This window comes from Anomalospiza imberbis, chromosome 11 (assembly GCF_031753505.1).
Source record: "Anomalospiza imberbis isolate Cuckoo-Finch-1a 21T00152 chromosome 11, ASM3175350v1, whole genome shotgun sequence".
NCBI classification, from domain to species: domain Eukaryota; kingdom Metazoa; phylum Chordata; class Aves; order Passeriformes; family Viduidae; genus Anomalospiza; species Anomalospiza imberbis.
The window spans coordinates 14,593,965-14,620,834 of NC_089691.1; the positions used below are offsets into that span (position 1 = coordinate 14,593,965).

At 43.5% G+C, this 26,870-nt stretch overlaps 1 long non-coding RNA gene across 4 annotated transcripts in view; it reads left to right on the forward strand.

Annotated features, from left to right (window-relative positions):
- LOC137480797 (uncharacterized) overlaps window positions 1–26,870 on the forward strand; it is a 149,149-nt gene that overhangs the window by 111,689 nt on the left and 10,590 nt on the right. Inside the window, exons 3-6 of one of the 4 annotated variants that reach the window (XR_011003084.1) lie at window positions 1,404–1,591; window positions 4,302–4,346; window positions 4,877–4,968; window positions 8,366–8,378. The exons of 1 other annotated variant lie outside the window; for it this stretch is intronic. This is a non-coding gene — a long non-coding RNA (uncharacterized lncRNA). Of the gene's footprint in view, window positions 1–1,403; window positions 1,592–4,301; window positions 4,347–4,876; window positions 4,969–8,365; window positions 8,471–8,733; window positions 8,800–26,870 lie in introns of those variants that run through there. 2 more of the 4 variants (XR_011003080.1, XR_011003087.1) reach the window with 2 other exon arrangements.

The following is a 26,870-nucleotide window of genomic DNA, read 5'->3' on the forward strand; positions in this document are numbered from 1 at the left end:
GCTGACACTAGCACATGGCTGACTCTCTTACTCTCAGTCCTTCATAGAAGTGCATGTTCAGGGGCTGAGACATACACAGATTTATGCAAATTCTGCATCTTCCTCGCAGCAGATCTCACCACTTTCTTTGCAGCTCGTGTAGCTGTCTGGCAGGATAAACACCCAAAAGCCTGGTGTAATCCATCAGCATGGCAGGCACACCTCTTCCATGTCATTTTTCTGAGATGTTCTCTGTCTTTAGGAGATCAGCATTGCTCCATTAGTTGCTCCTCTGCTCCTGCCAGGAGGAGTGGGGAACTGTTTTATTTGCATATTAGGAAAAACAGCTGAAAAATGGCTGTGTGTGCCTTCCATTCAGCTTTCTCTGTTGAGCCTTTCCTTCACAGACTATAGTTTTCTCAAGGAAAATTTTGTCATTGCTAAATGAGCCATTCCACAAAATAGAGAAGAGAAATGTTGCTAGACTGATCTTCTCCTGCACCTCTAGGCAGGAAATGACTGTGATGTTCTTACACAGGTGAGAGGGATACATTCTCCACCCCACTTGGAGCTGCTGACCTTGTTGGAGAACCAAACAACCGTTTCTGTGTGCCTCTTCTTGGGAGGGGCAGATTCTACCCAGCTATTCTTTATAAGGTCTGAGCTGGGAGAACTCCTTACTTACTCTTGTCTAGTTAGAGGCGTATAAGAGCAGAATCTGACAACAAGATTAGCACTTAAAATACATAATTTAAAGAATTATGCAGTTCCATATTTAGGTAATGGGTGTTTTACTGCTGGAACACTAATAAGGGCACACATATTTTGCTTTTCTTATCTGCACTGTTTTATTTAGACTCAAAGGCTGAGAGTCACCTAACCTGATGTAGTTGTGTTTATCTTAGTTTGGACGTGTAGTTTCTACTACAGTCAGTGAGAGGAAGCTGGTACTTTAGAGATGTCATTTATCACCCAAAAATAGATGTGGAAGAGCAGAGAGATGAATCCTAAAAGCACCTTTTCCACTCTGTTGATCACAAAGGACATTTTGGGTTCTGGGCCTCGATGGGTCAAATCTGCAGTAAGGTGAATACTACCCCACACCAGACTCTTCTGCAGAACTCCAGGAAAGAAAGGGCCCTGGTGAAGTCAGGAAGAGAAAACTTGAGTCTAACATGTGTAAACTCTTGTGTGTGTGTGTGCTTTCTTAGTTGCTGTTTCATATAACAGATAGCTTTAGGATCTGTTTTACCACAGCCCAAGAGGGACCAGTAGTCAAGTTTATAGAGTGAGAATTGCTAACCCTGGAAACAGTGATTAAAACAAAATTTAGAGCACAAGTTAGATAAGCTGTGGGATGGGAGAAAGTCTAATGCAATGTTGTGGTCAGAAGTTACAGAGCAGATAATTGTGTATGTTAACAGGACTCTCAGTTAATTGGTGCTGCCCTAATATTGGTCACTGGGTGCAACTACGTCCTGAGCTTGAAAAGCATGATGAGATGGAATAGCCTCAGAGGACCATGAGGGAGCTCATGGCCTGTTTTCATTCCCATTTAATTGAGAAAGTCTGGAAGATCACAGCCCTAGTAATGAAAACTCACTCACCATCTGTAAGTTCTTGTACAGGGAGCAAGGGCTTGCCAAATTGCCCTTGATCCAGCAGAAGGGAAGGCCAGCAGTGGCTGGAGCATGGAACTGAACAAATCAGTGGTGGAAAAGAGCAGGGCTCTCAGTGGGAGTCCCTGGTGCAGCATACCCTGATGACGCTGGCTTCTGATTCTCTGCCAGTTTTGTAATCAGGATGGGGTGTTTTTCCAAAAGAGCTGCTGTAGTTCAAAGAGGAATTAATTCAGGAAAGTTTGTGCTGTGCAGCAGGTCAATATAGCTGATCACAACAGACTCTATGGGAAAAAGGACTTTGTCTCCATAAATCATGGCTGTGGTTTTGTCCAAATGGTTTGGAAGCAGGCTCTTGTTTACTAAGCTTTAAAATCTTTAGGCAGAAATTTAAATTTTCTTTCTGGAAGCTCTTTAAAATTGATTCCCACAGTAAACCCAGCTTCAGGAAATCCAGGACAATGCCAGTTAATTAATTAAGGCGATTAACAAGTAAACTGGTGCTTCCTTTGACTGTGGGTACGCAGTTGGTATTTTAGCAAACTTTTCCTCATAATAATAGTAATACTTGGGGCTGTCCCACTGTCCTCCCCCACCTCCACCCTTTCCCAATTATGATTCTCTTCTTTTGATCATGGAAATGTTTTTTTTTTTTAATTTTTTTTTTAAATCTAAAATATGCTGCTTGGAGATGACATTTTGTGAAATGTTCATTTTAATTATACAGGGATGGTTATCACTGCAGGGATGTTGGCACTGGCTTTCGATGCAAAATCCTTCTTTTCTGCTGATTATATTGAGAAAGCTCTGCGAGCCTTAGGCACCTGAAAATGGTAATGCATCATTGTTCACTCCTGAGAGCAGTAGGGAACAGAAATTAAAACTGAAGTGGGAGGGCAAAGTGGTGGCATTTAAATCAGAAGTCCATGAGGATGCTGGGGAAGCTGGCATGCAGGTGTGCTGCTCCTGGCCCCAGCAGGGGCCTGGGACTGTTCCATGTGCACACACCAAGGCACCAGGGTGATGGTAGTGCCCACCTGTAGAGGCCAGAGCCACGTGTCCCTCCTGCTCTGTTGGCTGCTAAAAGTGAGGGAGGAGTGGAGCCATGAAGGGTTTCCAGCTGGAGGAGCATGAACACTACCCAGTGCAATAACTGCCAGAGCTCATGGCTGTCCGTGGTTGTTTTGGCAGGGGTGTGGCCAAGCCTTGGGGTGTAGCACCGGTCCCCACACAGCTGCATAGCACACCCCTGTGCCCCAGATGTGTGTGAGGAGGGCAGGCCTCCATCCTCTGCTTGGTGCTGCCATCAGCCCCTCTGACACGCCCCAGCAGAGATTTGCCTTGCCAGCAGCAGGCTGGCACAGAGCTGATGCTGGGTAAGGAGTTGCCCTCTCAGGTGCAGCAATAGAGGTTTCCTCTTCAAAAGACACTCTTGTGGCCATGGTGTTTACTCTGGGCCAGCTTGCTCCTTCCTGCATATCCAATACTTCTTGAGGGACTAATATATCCAATACTCTGTGGGACTGCCTGAACAGCAAAGTGCTCCTTGACACAGGTAGGGGTGGTGTGTTCTAAGCACACAGCAGCAACTCCCCTCAGCTTACTGCTTTCATGAGGGGATATGAAAACAAATGAGTCTGGAGCAGTTTTTCATGTAGCATGCCCAGGGCAGACATGTGAGACCTGTCCTGGGACCCAGGCAGGCAGCTGTGGGTGTCACCCATCCCGCTGCATCCGAAACATGAACTGTGCTCATCCTAGGCATGACTTTAAAACAACATTACTGCAGCTCCGAGAGACCCCCCTGTCTTCAGGTAAACTTCCTTGGTGTCATTGCCTGGGTTTAAGTTTGGCCCAGGGTACCCACGTTAGCATTCCTGCTGTAGTGCACAGCCCAAGGGATCCCAGGGCCATAAGGAGTTCTCCTTACACACTGCAGTATAGGCTCACAGGGAACTGAGACCTGAACTTGATGCTGAACAAACATGTGCCTAATGGCAGGCCCTTCCCTAAGGACTTTATATTAAATAGATTCCTCTTCAGATTATGAAAACTTCTGGTTTGCTGCTCTAGGTGAAGATAGAGCTGAGTAAATCATGGACATTTTGGAACTGTAGTAAAAATGAAAAATTGGCGAGGTGGAATAAGCAGCCATAGTTGAATGGCCAGGAGAAAATACTCTGTACTCTGAAAAACTACTTAGTTTAGTTTTAGTGCTTTAATTTTTAAAACTGTCCTGTCTTTTAAAACCTAGCTCTATATTTAATTTTAAAATGGTATTTTAAAAATTAATGGTGCTGACAGTTTGTTTCCTTTTTGGGGCAAGACAAAAGGAAAAAGAGTGACAGAAACAACTCATTACAAGTCTTTTTTGTCCTTTCATTTCTGCTCTTCAACAAATTTCATATTCAGAAAAATTAATAGATCTCCACTGGAATAATAACATAAAATGAGGCCTGTCTGTCTAATGCCACCCCACTGTTTTACCACCATGGAAAAGAAATAATTAATTTCATTCATAAATGTAAAAAGTGACTGTAAGTATAAGCCATTGCTGTTGCATCAGGCAACACAGGCAAACTCACCTATTAACTGAGATAAAGCTGCACTAAAGGAAGGGATCATTAGAAGATCAGCTGAAACATCTTCATTATTAATGAAAACTACTTCTAAGTGTTAAAAGACTCCAAACATCTTTTAAAGAATGAAGCATATATCACTCGGAGAAGGAAGCTCAGAAGTGAAAAGGTAACTCTAAACCCTTTTTGTGTTAACACAAAACCCTCTCGATGTCTTGTGCAATAGGATGTTTTGCCTGACGGATAGATTAGAGCAGGAGAGGGGTGGGCAGCGAGGGAGCTGCCATCACGCTGCAGTTCCAGCTGGGCTTGCAGAAGAAACAGGTTTGCAGAAAGGCCCAGGATGGCAGAGTGCAGCTCCACAGGCTTGAGTGTGAAGGACAGTGGGAGGATGCTGCTGCCCTGAGCAGGGGATTACAGGGTCCTTTAGACTCTAGGGGAGCATAAGGGGCTGGTGGAGGAAGAAGAGCTGGTGCACTTCAGGGCCTCATCTCAAAGCCCGTGGTGTCAGTGGGAGCTGCAGAAGAAGGGCAGAGCTGCCTGACAGCCCTTTCCTCCTGCAGTGCCCTTTCCTGCAGCTCCACAGCTCCTACGACTCGGGTTTGTTATCAAATGGAAAAGAGCTATTAGCTAACTACCTGGAAAACTAATTAACCTACTGTAGCACAAATCCTGGCTTTAATGTTAATCTCATTCAAGGATTCCTTCTGTCCTGTTTGGCCTGGAGCTTAACACCGGGAGCAGCATGAGCTGGAAGTGTTCAGCACCTTTGAGAAAGAGACCACATGCAGGTAGCCTGCATTAAGGGATGCTGGAAAATAATCCCCTGGCACATTAGCTCATGGCTGTGTGTGTTGGCAGAGATCAAGCCAGCAGTTCATGCTGAGCGTCTGAATTCACAACAAAACCCAAATTCTGTAAAATAATGCTGGCTTTTTTTAATCCATATTTATTTCCTGCTTTCAGGCGCTTACGTAGCTATTGATCTGATCAATGCAAGTACCCTTTTGGACAAACAGGCTTCTTAAAATGCCTTAAAAGCTTCATTATTAGGATAATGGAACCAAAGTTAAAAACAAATCAAACAATGCACGTGTAAAAGGTTTCCCCCAGACAGCTTGAAAATAAATTGAAAACAAATTCAATTAAAATAACAATCAACCTTTTTGTTCCTTCAGTGGCATGATTTCTCTGAGGCAGGTATACAATGATAAGAGATTTCTTTGAAATGCTGAAGATAGCAAACCCATAGGCAAGCTATGACAGATCAAAGCAGTATTTGTGCTAAAGAACAGCCTGCTACTATTAAGTTTCAGGGCTGAAATGTTTCTCTTTTTATTCCTTCTAATTTTTTTTCCTTTTCAGTCCCAGATGCTTTTGCTTCTGTTACTGTTCTTTCCTCATGGCTTTTACTTCACTAAGCCAGGCCCTAGATCTTGACCCAAAGGAAATGTCTTATCAAAATTTCTTTTTACATGTAGCATTGTACTTTCTGTGTTCTATATGACCGGAAGTTTCCTTTTTCTCTGCTTACTTTGATACCCTTGACCTGGGATTTCTTTGTGCCATTAATCATTTACACCCCAGCTGTACTGGAAATGGGGCTGTGCTTGGAGCAGTGTTGGGAAGCAGTGTGGCCAGAGGCTGGGCTGAACAGCAGGGACTGGTCCTGCCTGGCCCAGGAGTGGTGTGCCAGCAGTGCCAGCAGCACTGGGGCACTGAAAACAGGCTGCCAGCTCCTGTCGTGGTCCCCTTGAGGAGGTTTTGCTGTTGCACATAGAATTACAAGTGGGCCGAGGTTTTTGCTTCTCTGTAATTTGGCATTGTGCATGTGACCCCACATTTGCAGCATTGTGTGCAAAGGTGAAAGTAATGAAGGCAGCTACTGATGAGCTGGTTTTTTTTTTTTTTTTTTGATTGTGCTGTATTGCTCAGAGCTGTAAGGACATCCAGTTATTTACTGTTTTGTATGTGCCACAAAGCACCTTGGCCTTGCAGCCATTCTGGAAAAAACACATTTTCTGTTTTAACCAAGACCTGGCGCTGCAAGAACCATCCTTGTATTATCCATTGATTAGGTGCCCCTTGGGGTTGCCAGTGTAGTGTGTTCCTGTGAAATAGGAGCCTCTCAGCCAGGCTAGTGATGCTTTGAGTAAATTACAGTGCTATCTACAGAGAGCACGTGATGCTGTTTGCAGGAGAAACTTGCTGGTTTTGTTCAAGCTTTTTGTTGCAAATTTGCTTGATGGCTACTCTTCTCTGCAAAGTACTTTTTAGTCTTGAAGAAGCTGATGGGCTTTCTGTTTTGAAGATCCACTAAAATGAGGTATGAAATACTCCTCTATTATCTAGTGTGTGTTGGGACATCGTGTTCCCAGTGCTGTAACCAGAATGGGTTTGGATTGGTACTCTGCATGAGGTGAGTGTTCAGTTCCCTGTATTGTCAGTGCACCGGTAGGCAGGTAAGGACCTATTGCACTCTTTTAGCAGAAGCAGAGGATTAGAGGGTTGAGAGCCATCTCTTCATCTCCTTGTTACTGCAGAAATATAGCCTGCTCCAAGAGCACCATGTTAGACACTGCAGGAAAGTACTAATTGGGACAGTCTTGGATATTAAAGGCAGAGCTCTGTAGTTTCTTGAAAGCCAGGCAAGGGGTTGGTTTTGCAGCACTGATTTCAGCAAGCATTTTTAATTCTTCAGGAAAGCTGTTTTGCCTGCTAGTTCTGTGCAGTGGCTGGGTTCAGCTTGAATGATGGCGTCACAGAAGCGTGGTTGGCCTCAAAGGAAGAGCCTGTCTTGTTCTGAATGCAAAGTATATTCCTTGTAATTGCAGGCACAGTCACTTCCATAATCACAGATTGTCTTTGGAGTCTTCAGAATTGATTTTTATGCCCACTAATTACTGCCATGTCTGTTCCTTGGAAACCATGGGCAGTGAAGGCACAGTTCATGGGCGTCGAACAAAGTACAGTTTATATTGAGATGAGTTAATATCTGGAAGAATATTTGATTTTAAATAGCTGAAAAGGTCTTGCAAGGTTGCTTGCTACTTTGAAAAATACTATGGCTGCAGTTACCGTTCTGCAACTTTGCTGTTTCTTTCTTCACTACATGATCCAATCAAACTGCAAATCAGCTGGCACCAAGTGCATATTACTCCAGCTCTGTGTTTTACTAGTTTTACTGGGGAATCCAAATAAAATGGGATTTTAAAGATAATTTTGGATGATGTTTCCTTTCTGTTGATTCTTATCAGCAGGCCCGCCAGAATAAAGATATTCATTTGGCCTGGTGATGGATTTAGAGCTGTACTTGGATATATCAAAGAAGAGCCAGAATATGGCACTAGTAGGGGTGAAAAAGGTCACTGTGCTGCATTCTTCTGTAAAAGTAGCCAAATCTGCAGGATATTCTAGAGTATCAGAATAAGTTCTGGTAATAGGAAGATCTTGGTAATTAAACTGGTTGTACTGGGTGAGAATCCAATGGGGGTATTATATGGATAAGATACATGGTGGAGATATCTGGTGGTGATATCTGTTTTATGGCTGCAAGACAAAGGGAAGAAAAACAGGTTATTAATTTTATTCTGCTTTCAAACAAATTTCATTTTTCCTAAGACTCTGTTTCCCCACCTTCTGGAACATTATGCTCCTTTCAGTGAATATCAAGCCTTTCTTTTTGAACATGCAGAACACAGATTTATACGAAATTGATGGGAGCACTTGTGATTAAGAGATAAACCCAGGCAAACCAGCTCTTACAGAGTCTTCTCTTTGGTTAACTCAAATCTTTGGACAAGTTTGAAATCTGAATCTGAATCTAAATTTCACTAATAACCTTTACTTTTCAAGTGGCTGAGCCAATGTTCCAGGTCCTGCAAGCACTGGCTCTGAATATCAAAGCTTGACGCCATCTACAATATGAAGAAGAATCAGTTTTTCCTTCTCTAGAGTGTAGCCATTCCTGGATGGAATGGCAGAAGGCTCTTTTTAACAGCATAAAGCACAATTTTATGTGGAGAGTAAATGATTTCACAGCCTACTCTGAAAGTAATTAACAGAAACAGGGTGTAAACACCGGCTTCTGTGCTCTCTGAAGTAAACAAAATAAGAATTTATGCTATTGACCTTGTTAAGTAACTAACATTTTTCCTCCTCTGCAGTAGTTTTTGCTTTCTCCCACAGTTCAACCCCCCCCCCCCCCCGAGCCTGAGGCCACTTGCTACACCAAAATGTTCAATCCCACATTTGAATAAACTGAATAAATCCAGCCATACTGCTAAACATATGGTAAGTAATAGCATCATTAACAATAGCATAGTGCACAGTTGACAACTGAGGGGATTTGGCTGCTTTGTGCCAGAGGAGTGACAGCAGAGGAGCAGTCCTGGCTGCTCCTGCCATCCTGTCCTGTCCCTCCCTCTGCCCCTACCTTGACCTGCTTGAAAATTTGAAAGGCTGCCCATCTTCTCACCAGTGCCTTGGGCTCTTATCTTACACTGTCAGCTGTGAGGCTCCATTTCTCCTTAAGTGTTGCTGTTTATTCTGCACAGGTGGAGATGAGAGTGTGGAGAGGAACAAATAAATGCTCCAAGCATCTGGTCAGGGCGATTGCTCCAGGGGATGCCTTGGCCCTGGCTGTCCATCCATGGCTGAGCACTTCTTGTGGCATTCAGACAGACTGACACACCAGGGAAGCCAGGAAGTACTGCAGCATGGCACATGGTGTGTTCTCACCTCTGAACTAAGGTACTGGCAGCCTGGGCCCTGTGGGGGGGATTGTTGGAGAGTTGTGTGTTAATTTTGAACCTGTTCAGGAAAAAGCACATCACTTCCTCCATACCCTCCCTGGTCTCTTCTGGAGGCACAGGGGCTCTTGTGACAGTGCAGCCCCAGAGGATTTGCACAATATCCTGCCTCTCCCCTGCCAGCAGTGCTCCTGGTGGCTCCTTGCTCACAGGTTTGTGGAGTGCTTTGGCCCCCATAACCTCAGGTGTCAGTGTGGGCTGGCAGCCACTCTTTGTTGGCTTGTTCCTGTTCTTGCTGCAGTCACTGGTAGCACCTCATAACCCCTGGCCCCTGCCTTCCCTGCTGCCCTTTCCTGCCCTGATCCATCTTTGCTTCTCCTCCAAGATGCCCTTGACTTGCTGTCTCTCATTTCTCCTTCTCTCCTTATCAGATTTGAAGTCCATAAATGCATCAATCCCAATCCCTGCCCATCTCAGAGCTGTAGACCCTAGGAATTACCTCAGTTTTTGTAGAAAGACCAGACTGCTGCCTTCTGCTCCTCCAAGGGCAGCTGACATTGGCAACTGTCACTGCCCATCACGCTGGGGCTTCAGCAGCAGGGTGCCTTGTGCATTTGTTTCAGAAGTGGTTTTATTTTGTACCTCCATGTTGTTGCTAGTCTCATGAAAATACCTCATGAAAATACCCGCAGCCATATAAAACTTCTCCTTTTTTGATAGCCAGCTTTGCTAATTCTTTTAGACTCCTACCACTGGAAACAGCAGATGGCTTCTGACCAAAAAGTCACTCCATCAATATAATGCTTAATGCTAGAGGATAAGACTGCTGCTTTACTCTGCTTTCTGGATGCATAAACCCAGTTCACTTCATCATCTCTGAGCTCCCTTCACTTGCCACCTGTTATCCTGCTCCTGTGGATCAGTGTGCTCCCAGAGAGTCTCTGTTTCCCAGTGGTGTGGTGGGCAGTGCTCACTGCTCACCTGCAGCCTGAACTGGCTGAAGGGGTGCAGCAGATTCTGCAAATGCTTCCTGCTGCAAGAGGTTCTTCCTAAAACTTTGTCTGGCAATATTCATATGCCAAACTTCTGAATTTAAAACCATCCCTGAGTGTTACAGATCGGTCACCAGGTCACTCAGTCCCTCTGTTTTGGTACTGTTCTCAAACTCTGCTGGCTGCTGAGGTAATAAAAACACCTCCAGAAATTACATTATTTTTTTATTTTCAGCAGAACATTTTTTTCTATAAATCAGCAGCATGTTACAGCATTTGCAATCCAGATGTTGGTGCTTTTTGTTAATGAAAAAGGACCCTGAAGTTAATTGACTGTAAGGTGATGATATGTTAAAAAGTAAAAACAAAACCAAGAAGTCAGTTCCTGTATTTTGCACTGACTGAGCTCTTAGAAATGCAGGAAGAGAATAAAGCAAAATAAAAAGAGAAGTTAAATGCAAATGTCTAATTTTTTTTTACTTGAATCACTGAATATGCTCTGAATAATAATCAAGACCAGGACATTTTTTTTTTTTAATAAGAGGTTTTAAACAGATTGTTTCAATGCAAAGCCATGCTATGTTGCAGGGGAAAGACACCATTTTATTCATCTAACTCACACTTATTTCTGAAGGAGTATGAGTGTGTAGGGGCAGAGTAAGATACTACCCACCTGCATTTGGGAGACCAAGCTCTGGAAGGTCTGTTTGGATGTGCCTCAGGTCTGTTTTGTCTGTGCAATTTACTGAGAGTATTTATAACAAACCAGAACAGAGAGCAGGTAGTGGAAAAGACTCCCTAGTAATAGTTGAGAACTATCGATGCTGTGGGCTGAAAATAAAAGCAAGATTTAAGTGCCACCAAGAAACAATCCTTTACCAAAGGGAGGTTGCTGCAGAGGGGTTGTGATTCGCAGCAAGGAATCTGGAATCTGTGGGAACCTGGAATGCACCTCGGGACCATCAGCAAAGGTGCGTGTGCTTACACGGGAGATCGTGTAGGGGCGGCTGGGGAGGATGAAGAGAGCCAGGAGGGTTTGTGCGCAGCCCCTTCTGCCGGAGCAGCCGTGCCGCGCGTCCCAGCGCTGCCCGAGGGACCGCGCCCCGCGCTCGCTGCGCTTTGCTTTGGCCGCCTCGAGGAATCGAGCGCCCTAACGCCGGTGTCATACGCCTCGGATTTGTCGCTGGCACTGGGTGTTCCTTCAGCCCTCCCCTGCCCTCGTCCTGGTGCGGGAGCCCAGCAGATGGAGCAGTGCTGCTGCTCTCAGGGATGCTGGGGGTGGATGTGCCTCCCTGCGGGGGAGCGGGGCCGCATCCGGAGCGGCGCCATGAAAAGCAATGGCTTGAGCCGATCGGCCCCTGCACATCTATAAAATACAGAATGAAGGCTTCAGTGTAAAAAAAATACATGTTAAATTCCCGTTTTCGGTGAGGGGAGTGCTCTGTGATATATATATATATATATATATGATTAACATAAGAGTTTGTATAGAAATACATTATTAATTTCCAAACTTCATATACTTTACTGTAGATTGTTTTCTACCTGAGCTCTAACTTACAGTTGAAACTTAGACAAGGGCATAACAGAATAATCCTTTTGATCACATTGGTATTTTATGATAACGATATACTTTATTATTTTAAATAAAACACTAGTAGCTGCTGTTAGCAGTATTCCCACAGCAGCAGCCATGAGTGCTGGCACAAACAAGAACACAGAACCCTTCTCCATCTCTTTTTTTCCTTAATAAATAATTGAAGGAGAAAACAAGAAAAATATAGTGTAGGATCCAAACAATAAACAAAAACCAGGGTCAGAAAGCAGGGCACATGCTTTCTTCTCCTTTAAACCTAACTACCCATATTTTTTTTCTTACTGTGACAGAGAAATGTACTCAGCTTTTTTTGTAGTGAATTGTATCTTCAAAAAATATTTTTATATATGGCAGTGCTGAGCGACATAACAGGTCTAATGGCATATTTTCATCTGTATTACCAAGACAGCTCACCTGCCACCCAAAGCACAGCCCTGCTCCAATTATGTACTCATGGCTGTGCCCGCCCTGAACTACCTGCTGCTCATCAGAATGGTTGTTGAACCCAGGTAAGTTTGGAATAAAAGAGGTCAGCATTCGGCCCCTGCAAGCTAATGGGAATCTGGCCCTTTGTAGATTTTCTCATCTCTCCCTCAATGTCACTGATGGGGCAATAACACCATTTTCCAGCTGCCTCTGGACACTATGCCTTGCTGTGTCTGTACACCTCCTTACTTCCCAGGCTTCCTTGTTCCAGTACATGTCCTTTGGACATTTCCTAATTTTCCTCTCTGAGATTGCACTGTTGAGATCTCCCTCTATAGTGCCTTGCTGTCAGTTTGTCTCTGGGTACAAGATACCCAGGGTTCAGTGTTAATTCTGCTGCATTTCAAAAGCATTAGAAGTTTTTATTTGCAAAGCAGACCTAACAGGAATGTAAATAGTTTCCTCTGAACATAAGTATTTTACATTAGCAAGGCATGTCTGTTTGGCAGGCTTCCCTCCATTTCAGGAGGGCTAAATTTGGCTTATTTTCAGCCATCCCACCTGGTTACACAAGGTAAGCAGTAGAACTTGAGCTTTGGATTGTTGTGTTAACCGTCCTGTATGCATTTGATTTGCCTGGTGTCTGTATTTCTATTTTGTGCCTGTAGCAGGAAAAAAAAAAACCCAAAAAAACCAGCAGTGGTCCCTATCACATAATTTCAACTCCCTTTAAAAACTAATGGGAACTGCTATAAATCTTAGCTAACAAATACATTTAAACTTCAGTTTGACCTCCTTAGCCAAGAAAAACAAAAGCTGAGAAGGGATTAGTTTTCTGTGAGCACATCAAAGGGCAAAAGCCCAAGCGGGTGGGGAAGAGCAGCTTCAGCTGAGGATAACACTAGCTGGAGAACAGAGGGCTAGATTTGTCCTGAATTAATTTAGGTTGCCAGAAGCTCCTTCAGGTCTGGTCAGGGCAATTCTAGGACAATGTCACAGTAGGAACATCAGGCAAAACCCAAAGCTGGCTTTTTAAAGGAGAATCCTCAGGGTGTGAAAGGGATTATGGGGGTGAGTCCTGCAGAAGCCCAGACTCACTGCCCAAGGAGTCCTTCACAGTCCACTCGTGTTTATTCCTGTGTTAAAACCATTTAATGCTCCATTTGGAATTACTCTGAGGTATAGAAAAAAGCATTTCTTGTGGCTGAATTGCTTGGGAAGATCTACTGCTGAGCTAGGACGAGTTACCAGCAACTCCCAGGCTCCCTGCCTACTGCTGTTTCAAGGCTCTTGGCAGATAGGTTGAGCTCATCTAGGTTTCAAATAGGTTTCTGCTGCATCTGGTTCAACCCACTGCCTGCTCTGAACTCTTTCTTGCCTTTCCATCAGGCCAATGCTTCTGACTTTGAAAACCACTCTGTACTCTGTCCTTGACTCCCTCTCTGGAAATCCTACCCTGTATCTTTCTACTACTCCAGCCCCTCAAACTCATGCACACCCCCAGCTGCCTGTGATCTTCCCAGGAGCCATGGTCTGTATCTGCCACATTCAGGGGTCTCATTTGGACCCGCAGCTCCATTCTTTAACAGCTGCTCCTCCTCTGAGTCTCCCCCAGTGCAAGCAAATGCTGCACACCTGGAATGCCTCGATTTTCTTCTTCCCCCTGTGCTCTGAGCCTGTCTCTGCATCTCCTGTCCCTGTGCTAGAATGTCTGATACCTGCTCTCAACAGGGTTTTGTGGACATTAGAGGCAAATTTCTGAATGAGCGTGGTGAACTGGAACATTTTGACATGGTGTATGCTTGGGTCAGTGTTGATGGCTTTGCTGAATGCAGCCCTAGCACTCAGTTTTGTTATTGAGTGCTCTGTTTGAAGTTGGGTACAGGGAAGGAACTTCAATTAATGGAGTTCTGGGTGTGATGGATGTATTTTCTGTGAGAGAAAGTCCAATTAGAGTATCAGATGTTTCTCTGAGTATGTCTTCGATATTTTATCAACCTTGCCAGCAGTTGGAAGCCATAAGAGCAGATGAGGCTTGGTTTAGAGCAGTTCTCTGTAGTCTGATATGGGCTTCTGTGAAAGTGATGCTTCTCCCTGGATTCGCAGGATTCTGCCAGTGTAGCTGTTGTGCCTGAATCTGCCTGTGAGAGTCTGTAGGTCAGCAGTAGCCTGGGACAGACCCATGGATCACCAGCCCATGGAGCAGTGGTGCCATTCTGCAGGGTGAAGGGGGACTGTTGTGCAGTCAGGCTCTGCAGCAATTCTGCATGCATGGCAGCAATGTATTCCAGCTTTGTACTGCTGAAATGGGGGGCCAATCTATCTGATCCATCTGCTGTCAAATTAATGTCCAAAGCTGCCTTTTGAATTCAAGTCTTTCACAAGGAGCAGCCTGAGTGACAGCTACGGGAAAGAATACAGAGACGTAAATTTCCTGCACTATAACTCTTGAAGACTAAAATAGTTGGTATTCATAGTTCAGCTTAGCTTTGGCAAGATGCTCTGAAATCATAAGTTACACAAAGGAGAAACCATGTGTGCTCACATACACTAGATCTTTTTTTATTGTTATTGTACTAACTCTTCATTTCTAAGTAGCTGCATGCCAGGTGCATGCCATTTCCCATCCCACTTTACAACAGAATTTTAAATTATGAAAACATTTTTCGTTTGAACTTTGGCTAAAGGACATCTAAAGCTCCATGAGTATTGCTGGTCTCCTAGAGAGAGTGTCAATAAACTTCTGGCACTTTACAAGTACCCCAAGGTAATATTTTACTTCATTATGAAGTTTGTGCACCTTGCATTAATAGTACTAATACCTCAGAGAAACAAAAGAACATTTTTAGCATTTCATTTGCATAAGGGCTGAGTTTTTTACCTGTTGAGTTGGTACCCTGGGGGTCCTTTGATTTGCTGTGGAACTCTGTATGGCATGGAAATAGCACAGGAATCAGTAGCATCAGTGGAGTTTGGGCACTTTCTGGCTTGTCAGTCTTGCCACTCAAACCCCATTAACTTGTCCCCTGCAGCTTAAGTGGCTTTGTGGTTTTTTTGTAGTGTTGCTGATTAGCCAAGCATTAAGTGCAGAGAGAAACCCCTGATTTCAAGGCAGGTTTCAAAGAAGGCTGTGGACAACAGCGCACTTGGGAGCAGGGTGCTGTGAGCCCTGGTGCCCTGGTGTGAGCCACAGACTGGATAGGCATTCAGCAGGTGAAAAAAGGTGTTTTGTGGGCCTGTCTTAGAGCAAATGAAGACCAGGGAGGGAGTTTCTCCATCATGCAAGGCAGCACAGTGAGCCCTGGAGCCAGGAGCCATTTAGCAGAGCAGCTCCCAGTGCAAGATCCCAGCCAGGATGATGATGATGATGATGGCCTGGACAAGTTCCTCAGCTCTCATGGGGCTGTCCAGTCTGACAGGGAGAGCTTTTGTTTGAGATATGAAGCTCAGAACACTATACTATTGCTCAGTGCATTAAGCTAATCACAAGCCCATCCTCACCCTACCATTTGCATTAACAGCTATTCCAGCATGGAAACAGTGGGCCCAATTTGTTCACCCACATGCAAAAAAAAGTTCCTATAAATTTATTCAAGATTCTTTGCTACATAAAGGAATGCAATATCTGAATAATTAATTTTTAGTATTACATGTATAGTTTGACACTTGCAAACCTAAAAGAAGAGGAATGTGATGTGGTGACATAAAGGGAAAGTAATGAAAATTAAGTAGATACATACATTTAAAGAGAGTTAGTTAAACTGCATTTAGCCTGAGTGTGAACAATCATTCAGAATTACCAAACTCTTCATTTGTTATAATTTACTTTGAAAGTGGTGAAGGTAAATTGAATTAAGGCCTCTTTAATTTTAAATAGATGCATCTACATCGTGATGCTATTAAACAAATGTGTTCTGAGGGTTGATTTGAATAGTAGATCCAGACCAATGAAAAGGGCTATGGGGCACTTTGAAGAATTCTATTAAGATGGGCATTGGAAAGTATTCCTGCAGACATGCAGGAAAATGTCCTTGGAACACGTTCACCCTGTTCTGAGCCACGTAAGGACTCTTGGACATCATCTGCAAAACCTTTCCAGGCAACTCGTGCCCCTCAAGCTGTGGATCCTCTGAGCTGTCTGAGCTGTTTGGCTCTGGGCTCCTTTCCTCAGTGAGGAGAATACAGCAGTGTCTGGTCACAGGGCTGTAACTTCAGAAGCAAATAGAAACTCAGGGAAGGTGGTTGGGAAGAGTTATTTCAAACTTTCACCAAATTTTGAATGGTTGAATATGTAGTGTTTGTTGTTATCCTTCTCTGGTTCCAGAGCAGAGAGTAAATGTTTGCTTCTTTTAGCCAAACTTTTCTCTGTATTGCAGAGAAGGAGCACACAGGTGCAGTGTCTATACTGCTCTAGACTGATAGATTATTTTTTTTCCCCCCCCAAAGACTACACTTGTCTTAATTTCCTCTCAATTACACTCAGGCATTAACTAATGCTGACTAACTATGGCCCAAAATAATTATTGCTATCTGTTCTCTTTGTAAATATAACTCCAGTGTTGAGCTAGAAGAATAATGGCATATTTACAGAAGGCAGCTAATTAAATTGAGTTTCAATTGCTTTCAGTTTGCCAGAAGGAGCCATTTTCACAGCAAAAAATGTGTGCAAGCCTGCATGCTTACCAGGAACAACTTGGTATAACATAATTCAGAGTTCCCAAGACAAAAATTCAGTTCAAGACAAATTTACACTGGCAATAAAAATCTCATTAAGGAAGATATGAAGATCTCTCTACTACACCACGACAGTTAAAAGAGGTTATCATTTTTTCAGTTTATTTAAGGAACAGTATATATTTCATTGTTCCAGAGCAGCTGTAATTGCAAGTGTCTTTCAAACACTGCTTCCAGTGATCCATTTGTCTTACGACTGTAACTTCAGAACCTGCCTGTTGATGCATCTTCATTAGGACAGGAGAAAGTGCTGAAGTTTCCAGATTCTCCAATGCTCTGGTTCAATTTTTCCCTATTTTCCAACCCTGAGTCCTGAAATATCTCTCTCCCTACTATTATTCAGACACCTGCAAAAACTTCCAGTGGTCACAACTTGTCTCCAAGTGTTTGCACTCTTTTTTGTTCCTTTGAGATGTTTAGTGAAAACCATTCATGATAATTACAAAGCAGCAGTCCTTTTGCAAATCAGAGTTTGAAAGAACCATTCTTGCTGAAGCCTGTTGTTACCAGTCTCCAGGGCCTTTTCTGTTCTGCAAAAACAAGGGGATTGTTTCAGAGTGGTTTTTTCCTCTTCAACAAAGAATGTGTTCCTCTTGTCTCAGTGTTCAGATGCAGAAGTCTGGCCCACTGATTGTTATTTACAGTTTTCCTTGCTATAGTTCACTGCATTGCTGGATGGAAAGCTAATTTTCTTCTTCTGTCTGCATATCATTCCTCAATTTGTTTTTATCTGTTGGAAATAACAATTTGGCAGACATCAGCACTTTTCCCATGTTTAATTAATTCATTTAATTTTGTGGCAAATGAGAATAATGGGGCTTAATTTTGCTATTTATGTATTGGTTGATAAGTATGGAGATCACAGGAGATTTGGCTTTACAAACCAAAATTAAGTGACCTCTCCATGAGGACAATTTGGCACATGTCCTTCACTCAGTGCATGGAAGTGGAGATGGCATAGAAGCAAATGTGGCTGTGTTCAGGTTACAGGAAGATGAAATGTGAAAATTTGTAATGTAAAACTTTATCATATGAATGGAAATTAGTACCAAGTGGGAAACACAAGTTGCTGGCCAAAGACTGCTGTGACCAGCTCCCCTTCTGATACAGCAGTGCTTTTCTTTAGTTAACATGAGATGGGCACTGATGTGCCTCAGAGAGCCAGGGAGCACTGGGAATCCAGAGAAATGGATTGTAGGGAGTGTCTGAGCTGAGAATAACTGGTTTTATGTTCTGTTTCTGTTTTTGAACCACAGAAGACTTCCGTGCAATGTAGCAAGTTCCGTGGGTTTTTTTTTTCCTGTTTGTAGTGTTGCATTCCTAATATTTTTGATCTACCTTGCCTAGTTTGAGTGTCAATTCTTTGTGAAAGGATTTGTCACTGAAAGGATGTAACAGAGGCAGTCCTGGCTTCCTTTGGAACTTTTGAAACAGAGCTGGAAAATAACACCATAAGACTTGCAGCAGCATTTGGTGGCTGGAGTTTGTCCCTGGTGATCCAGGACCTGGTGGGATGGAGATGTGGTAAGTGAGCCCTCACCATCCTGCCTCTGCTGGCGAGTTGGCTGGGAAGCAATGTGGAGTTTTGTTTGCACATTGAGCAAACACGGCTGAACTGCACCTTCCTCTCAGGGTGGCTGTGCTGGTGAGTTTGCAGTGCTGGTTTGATCTCCCTGGCTGCCGCTGCCGCTGGCCCCACACAGAGGGTCAGTTGGGCCAAGGCTCTGGGATGAGACACCGTGGGCTCAGAACCCAGCAACAGAGAAGAGCTTGTGTTACCCCCTGCCAGAAGCACTGCATGTATTGAGGGATTGGGAAAAGCTACACGAGTTTCTTTGAATTTAACCTCAAAATCTAATTTCAAAGGTAACCGCTTTCAAATTTCCAACTGTCTTTAAGTCTTAGTATTGAAAGCCCCTTGCATTCCCCCAGTGGCAATGCTCAGCAGCCCTTGAAATTATTTCCAGCATGTATTTTAAGTTTCCAAAGAAGAAAGCACAGGGTAAAAATAAAAAATCTAGATTCTCCTCAGTGATGTTGCATCAATACTTGGCTGATGTGTGTAATGCGAAGCACAGCAGAGCTGAGCTACCAGTGGCTCGCTAACGAGAGGATTAGATTTGCCTGCAGATGGGCTGCCATAACTTATGCAAGAGAGAAAACGTGGAGTGAAGTCAAACTTGGGCTCTGGGTGAAGGTGATACAGCTTTTTCTCCAAAGACCATCTGCTGCAAAAACAGCAGGCAGGAGAGCAAAGCAAAAGCAGTTGTTTGGCCAGGGCTTAAAGAGCATTCTGCACTAAATAAGTGCAGCTTTGCTTTATTTTTTTTTACTGCTGCTAATTGTATTTATGTTCCTGACCAGCCCAAGTACTCTGAGGTTTAGATGTGATAGTTAAATCCAATCAAAATATACTCAGTCTCTCAAGTAGGATCAGTTTAACAAAGAAGATCCTCTGAGGTGGGCTGGGGAACAGGGAAACCAAACTGACAGCAAAGAGGTTTTCAAAGCCAAGAGATAACATAGCAGTGCCTTTTCTCATTGGTCTGGGGAAGGGTAGGGATGAGACTCCAGCCTCTGGATGTAGAGGGAGTAAGTGCTATGGTCACCCTGCTGCTCAGTATGGAGGTGGTTCTGAATTTCTTGGAGTTTCTTTGAGGCTTCCTCATTGAATGCAGATGATTCAAAAAATAGGGCTGCTCCAGGGGGATCTTTGTCAATTATTTTGATAATCCGCAGAGCAAATTATTCAATCTCATACTTAAATGTTTATATTTAATATCTATTTAAAATATGTTACTGTTGAAATAGAAATTGTTGCCATGTCTGTGTAAAAGATGAACAAATTTTCCACCATTTTAAATACAGAACAGAAATGTTTGCAATTTATTTCTGTATTTCCTGCATCATGTCTGACAGTTTTTCCATCCTCATCTATTATGAAATTTGCAACCTGACTAGGGTTTAATATCACGCTATTATATTAAATTTCCATATTTTTATTATTCTACAAGTTTTAGAATTTACATTGATACCTTTAGGTTCCTTTTTCTTATTGTCTGCTCTTCCTTGCTGCTCATCTACGGCCCTTGAGATCATAGCCATGATTTCTCCATTTATAATTGCACTTGAAAGTATTTTTACAGGTTTCATTTTAATTGGGATTTTGCCTTTTTAAATAAACCTTCTTTCATGGTTGAAAGGGTTGTTTGTTTGTTTGTTTCTCTTGTCTCCTGCTTGTTATTCATTCAGTTTATTTGCCTGAAAAGCATTTTCAGTTTCTATTTTGCCTTGCTGGTTTTCTAGAGTACCAGCAGCCAGCATTAATGGTCAAGCATGTATCTGCAGAGCAGAATGAAATGTGGCCATGATTACCAGCAGTGAATCCATGATGAATACTGAGGTTGGTGATTCATTCTCTTCATCTGTTTTTTTTATCCAGGGAGATTCACTGCTGAACCACCTCAGTGCAATCACTGCATTTTTTTTTTCTGTTAGAAAGTTATCAGTTTCCTAAGTGTTTCCTGAAGCTGAGCCCCTGTGGTAATGTAACTTTTTCCTCATATCATGGTAGATGTATTTCATGTAGGTCTGGAGGGGTCTCAGAGGGACAGCTCTTAATGCACCATGGTAGCATCCTATACTAACTGGATCTTAAATTTAAAGAAATGCCTCTAATTCTGTTTTCTTTATGTTTAGGAAGGAAATACAGCTGTTTGAGTCTGGACAGAGTAGGAATTACAGCCATGGGTGATAAAGAGGTAAAAAGTGCAAATTCAGTAAAGGACCAATAATAGCTGTTGACTCAGGAAAGGCCAGTGGCTGAAATTAGCTGGATTACCCAGCTAAATAAATTATCTGGAAAATCCATCTGAATTAGCTCAAGTTGAGTCACTGTCTGATAAGTGGGCAAATCACCCTCACGGGCTGGCAGGTAGAAGATGGACATTTGAGAGACCATCAGCCCTCCTGGAGGAAGGAGCAGAGGCTGAAGCTTCAGGCACCCAAGGTCTCGTGCTGACACTGAGGACGGGGCTGTTGTGGGGTCAGGGTTTGGCTGTGGGGAGCAGAGCTGGCAGCTCAGTGCTGCTGCCTCCCTGCTCTGGGGACACTGAGGCTGTGACCCAAGGAGCTGCTCCATGGAGCTCTGCGGGCTGGGCCGAGCAGGGGAGGGCTCAGTCAGCTGTGAGAGCTGGTGGAGGTAGAAATGAGAGAGGAAATCATAATTGCAAATAGCAGGTGAAAGCAGCTGAAATTAATTAGCACTGCAGTGTGAGGTGTAGTTGCAGAAAGCTGTGTGCTGTGTGTAACTACCTGCTGATTACCACAATCTCTTTGTTTGTCCACAATCCCTCAAAGCAAATAGTAGCCCCTTCACTTGAGGAGTTGGAGGAACAACTGTATTTTGGTCTCAGAGAGAAATTCTTGTTGACTGGAGCAAGTAAAACATCCATGCTGCTTATTCTATGCTTTTCATGCGCTTTCTGGCTGTTAATCTGGCATTTTACAAGTGAAACTATGAAGAGATGACATTATTTTTTGTTTTCACCATTTTTTCTACACATTTATTCTTCATGTCTCTGCAGAAACCAAGTTTCCTCCCTATTGTTCTTGTTATTGACATTATACATAGATAAAGCAATTTCAGAAAGTATTTCTCCTAGTTAGGCAGAGCAGAGTTCCAATATACCACAGGCACATCTGTCAACATGATGCCCCTGCCTGTCTTTATTTTCTCAGTTTGCTTGTGGTCCATTTAAAATTAGATTACGACTGATTGGCTTCTGCATTCAAACTGCTTTGAACAACACTCCATCCATGGGCATATAAAGCAAAACTGAGGCGACTGGAAAGCCTGAGGGATCAATTCCAAATATCACTCTGTAATAAAAACTGTATTTCCTTAATTTTTTTATTGATTCAGCACTCATTCTCCTGTAATGTTGCCGTGGTAATATTAAAACTCAGTGACTGACATTGACATCCCATAGAAGTAATTTAAATAGCAGTACTAGGGAAGAAAGCAGGCTTTGCTTTTGCAACGATTTTGCACAAACTGGCACAAAAGAACTCCTTTGGATGGAGGGAATAGACTGGACAACTTTTTCCTTTGAAATATGTCTTCTGTATTTCTTGCAGCCCTGTACTGTGCCTGTGATGCTAACAGGATTCCTGCTGTTGGCACAGCTTGGTGCAGCCTTTGAAAGCAGGTATGAATTTTTGGGTTGTAGGTGGGAACAGGTTATTTGTGTAGGGCACAGAGCTGCTATCTGCTCAAACAAGCCCAAGCCTGTTCTTCACATAATTCATGATACAAAGCAAATGAAAAGAGCATTCTGTGAAACTGAAGACATTTGGCTAATTAATAGTCACAAAAGATGTTCATCTTACAGGTGGGAATTTCAAAGGACCTCATGAGGTTTGGATTCACAGAGCCAGTCAGTGAAGTGGGAGCTGGACATGAGTCCTTCAAAATGCCTGGAAGACCTTGCTTGCCCATGGAAAATAGGATGGAGATTTTGTTACATGCTGTGAACCTCCAAGTTCTGCAGCACTGCACTGGTGAGAGGTGTTTCTCAGTCTCTGTTGTCCACAAGGTGCTTGCTGGGGAAGGCAAGGTATTCCCAGCACTCCAGCTTGGGTTTCTGCTTCCTGTGGACACACACAGGTAAAGGACACTGCTAAAAATGAAATAAAACTTGAAAGTAGATATATGAGAGCTCCAGAGGGTGCTGGATGGTTTCTCTGTCAAGACAGGTTAGTTACCAATATGCTTTTGTAAGTGTCCCAGAACCATAAAAATGACATGTCTGGAGTCTGCTTCTGGACTGGGAAAATTTGAATGGAAATAGTCTCCTGTAGGAAGTCCCCAAGGTTTGGCAGAGACAATATTTCATGTTGGGTTAGGCATAAATCTCCAAGAGGCTTGTAGTCCACAACTTGGAAACAAAAAACAGGGAAAAGTTTGATCAAAACTGTCCAGTTGAGGTGTACTAATCAGAATGATTCACAGAAGCCAGACTGATTAATGGGTATGTTTGAAATAACCCAAACCCATTTGGTGGCAATTCATGAACAGGACTGTGACAAAGTGTTTGCTGGACTGGGTGCTAGGAGCAAAACCAAAGGCCTTTTCCCTTGGCTCAGCCTGATTAAAAAGCAAATCCTACCCACCCACCCCTGAGCAAACAAGGAGCTGAGGTCTGGTCCAAAATCAGAATCTCTGCCCACAAGAGGGGAACTAATGCTTGCTTTGACACTAAGTGGCTGTTCCATTGCTCTGCAAACTGTGCTTGTTGTTGATATCAGATGCCAATTAAGAGTGGAAAAAACACGGCTCAGACCTTGACTGAATGGCGTGAACATCCCCTTGAGCAGTGCAGGAACCTGGGCATCTTTGCCTTGGTGCAGGACAGGTGGCAGTGAGCAGTGCCACACGCTCAGCTGACGGAGGGGGACACATCCCAGTTCACCTTCTACCACACCAGGGAAGTCTCCCACCCTGGGCCCAGCGAGGGGGGAGTGCCCTGCCCCATCCCTGCTTCCCAAAGTGGAGGGCTGTTTCCTCTGGACTTGTTTGCTGTTGACTGAAGTCAGGTAGTGGTTTTGTTCTGGTGCAATGCTGAACGAATATTGAGTGTGCCTCTAAGATAAAGTCATTATTTAGGAACTCATTAAAGTACTGGCCTTGAAAAAATTTCCCACTGCTAATATCCTCTTCCATCACTGTGTCAGGGATTGGAGCTGTTTAGAGAAAGTGCTCTGTGCTCTGTGGCTGTCTCCTACCTCTTACCTGGGGGCCACCAGGACCAGGGCTGGGATAAAACTTTTTTAAGCCTAGAGCTAAGAAAAGTGTTAACATGAGCAGTAAATTGCTAAGTAACCCTGGCAAAACCCCTCAGCACCTTAATTTCCAGAAAAGATCCTGAGGCTGTTTTCTCTCTACTCCTCTCTTTAACGAGCTGGGGCACTGCTCTGTGCCGTGAAAGCACACTCCTCCCTCTTGCTTTTCTCCCCTACTCCCACTTTTCCTCCTCATGCTTCTGAAATTCACCTCTTGCCGTACCTGCAGGTTTTGCAATAGGAAGGCAGAAATCAGCCCTGCCATTCCCACACATTCCTGTCCTGTGTGCTGGCAGAGAGCTGGAGCCCCAGGGGACACCTCTGCCTGTGGGGCCACATCTGAGCCTGCATCTTGGGAAGCAGCCTGGGGCTGCCTCTGTCCAGAGCTTGAAGGTAACTTCAGAGAGGTCAAAAATGAGGTGCTGAACTTCACTGCCAAGAAATCCTCCCTTGTAGCCCCGGTGTGGTTTCCTAGGTGGACACTGGCAGCGTTATTGCTGTGTTGGCAGATCCCAACTCACTGCAGTGGGATTCAGGAGAACATCAAGTGTCCATGCTGGACAGCCTGTCCACAGCCCACCTTTCCTCCAGGCAGTGTGCAAAGGCCCACTGGAGCTTAAATAAATACTAATTTGCAGTAATGATATTTAATCTTTTTAAAACCATAATTTACAGTATCAGATTATTATCATAATATCTTATCTGCAGTTCCTAATGCTTTATTGTTATCCCATTACAGCGAGTTCTGCTGCCAGTGCATATTGTCTATTTCTCTTACAAATGTTCTACAGAAACCTTATTAATTATTAGTCTCATAAAACACCTGTTAATGTTACCATTTTAATAAATCTCCTCCTTAATTAAATTAGGTTGTTCTGATATAATCCTCTAATGTCCACTGCCTTTCTGTTCTCATCACAGTCTGATTGTAGAGTGGGAAGCAGCATTCAATTATAATTGATGCAGGTCATAATTCAGAACCAAATTATAACATATAAAGCCATATGATCATTGAGGAATATAATAGATCTCTATACTAAAGTGTCATTTGGATTGATTAGTGCTCTTTCTAGAGCCTTGTTAGAGGTGAGAAAAGGCTTAATTCAAAAGGATCTCTTTTTTTTTTTTTGCTTTTCTTTTTCTCTCTTTTTGTCTTGAATTTGTGTACTCTATTTCCTCCCTTGATAGACAGCATCTACTGCAGCTGCTCTGGGACAGTGCTCATGACTACTTTTCCACTCTTTCCCACTGGTGTTTCAGTTCTAAAGCTGAGCTTTTTTTATTATTTTGTAAAGGCAGACCACGTGACAATCTCATTTAATAATTTAATAAAACCTTTTCTCCTGAGATTAGATGCAAGAAATCTTGATGCTGATCTATTACTGCTGCTGCCCAAGCATGAAAGTACAGTTATATATGATGCAGCAATGCTAAAGATACAAGAAAATACTTAAAAGTATACCAGAATGAAGACCTTACCCTAGCTGTAAAGCTGGCACCAGGAAGGTTCCCCACACTGGCTCCAGCACAGTCCCTCTCTGCCAGGGAATGTCTCAGGGGAAACCTGTCCTGTTTGCATGGGAGGTCTGGGCACCTCTCAGCCAGGACTGCTTCTTTCCAGTTTTCTGAGCAGAGCTGTGGCATGTTCTGTGGGATTAGTGGTGATCTCTTATCTTGCAGGAAACCCTGGGACAAACAAGCAGAACTTTCACAGTCAGAACCTGACTCTCAGCTCTCCAGATCTTTCCTGCTCCTGGGGAAAAAAAACCCTTGTTTCAATTGCTTCACTGTCTGTTTCTCCTCCCATCATCCTCTTTTACCTTCCTCATGACAGCTACAGTCATTTATTGCCCAAGAAAGAAATGTAGCAAAATGTTATCTGTGGTTTTAATTGATTTTTATATAATTTAGAAGCTCAGGTCCTTTTTAGGGTTTTCCCCTTGCCCTGTGCACATCTGTTCCCTCCCTACCAGTCTGCCTGCCCTCCTGTGGGCTTCAGAATCCAGTCCCTGTGGATTTCACTGACTGCTGTGCTCAGTAGGATATTGGCTTCTTCTGGCCTCATTTCATGAGGTGGATCCCATCTCTCCCCAGTTATCCTCATTTTTCAAAGGGGATACCCATGGCTGCAATTTCTAAATCATTTTTGAATTAACCAAAAGATGTTGTAGCTACTTTGTATGTGATCTGATACTTAAAAAAACTCCCTTGCATTCTTCTGTTTAAAACTGAATTACACACCAAAAAGATTTTGGAGAGAAAAAGCTACAAAAGCTTCATTTGGATGATGCTGAAATGAAATATTTTTACTTTTTAAAATGAAACATGTGGGTGTGTTTGGATTATTTGCCTTGTGTTTTCCAACAATGGAAGTATTTTATGAATTTTTATTCCTCCTTTGCTTGTAGCTTGCTGTAATTGTGTTATTTTGATGCTTTCTGCAGTATTGGCTTTGGTTTCTCATTTGCTCTGCTCCAGATCAATCAGTTTTGAGGTTTCCATTCCTGCCCCATGTGTTATCCACAGTATTTAAGATATGGATGCAGAAGATGAGTACTGCAATCCCAAGTTATTGAAAACAAAAAATAAGTGGAAATCCATGGAAAGGAGCTGTGGAATTTGAACGATTAAGGCATAGGTGTAACACAAGTAACTTGCAAGTGATTGAAAAGCCCCAGGAGCAAACGAAAGTGTTGGTTTGGTACCTCTGACCAAATTACAACCATCCTCTGGCATTTTTCTGCAGCCTCAACTGCAGCCATTGCCTGCTGTAGGCCTGCAGGAATTTTTAAGAAGCAGATTCTGCAGCAGAGGCTTGCAGTGAGGCATTGGCTCCTGGAATCCATGGTGGATCTTCCTGCGGGAAAGAGATGGGGCCTCTTGCTCTGTCCCCTCCGGACACCGGGCGGAAGGGGCCTCATTCGCTCGTGCACAATGTGATAATTGAGAGGGAGTTTCCTGGAGCTGAATGCTGCCTGCCCGGGGTCAGCAGCTGCTCTTCCATCTTGCCTTCCTTTGACATCCCTTATGAACCCCCAGCATGGAGTTGGAAGGAGTCCTCCGGGCTGATGAGCCTCTTTGTTGCTAAGAGACAGCTTCTGGAAGAGCAACAGTCGTCAGCTGGTTGGGAGCGGATAACGAACTGAGGGTTAAGGTAGTTTGAAAATACTTCTACGCATTTTCGACAAACAGAGGGAAATTATCCTGAAATATGGGGTGTTCTGGTTGCTCTTGACCCATGGAGGTGTTTAAGCCATGCAGAGTGTGGCAGAGCCCAGCATCTGCTGGCTCCTGTCTCTGCTCCTCACCCGTCACAGAGACCATTAACAGGTCAATGTGGTGCTGCTCAG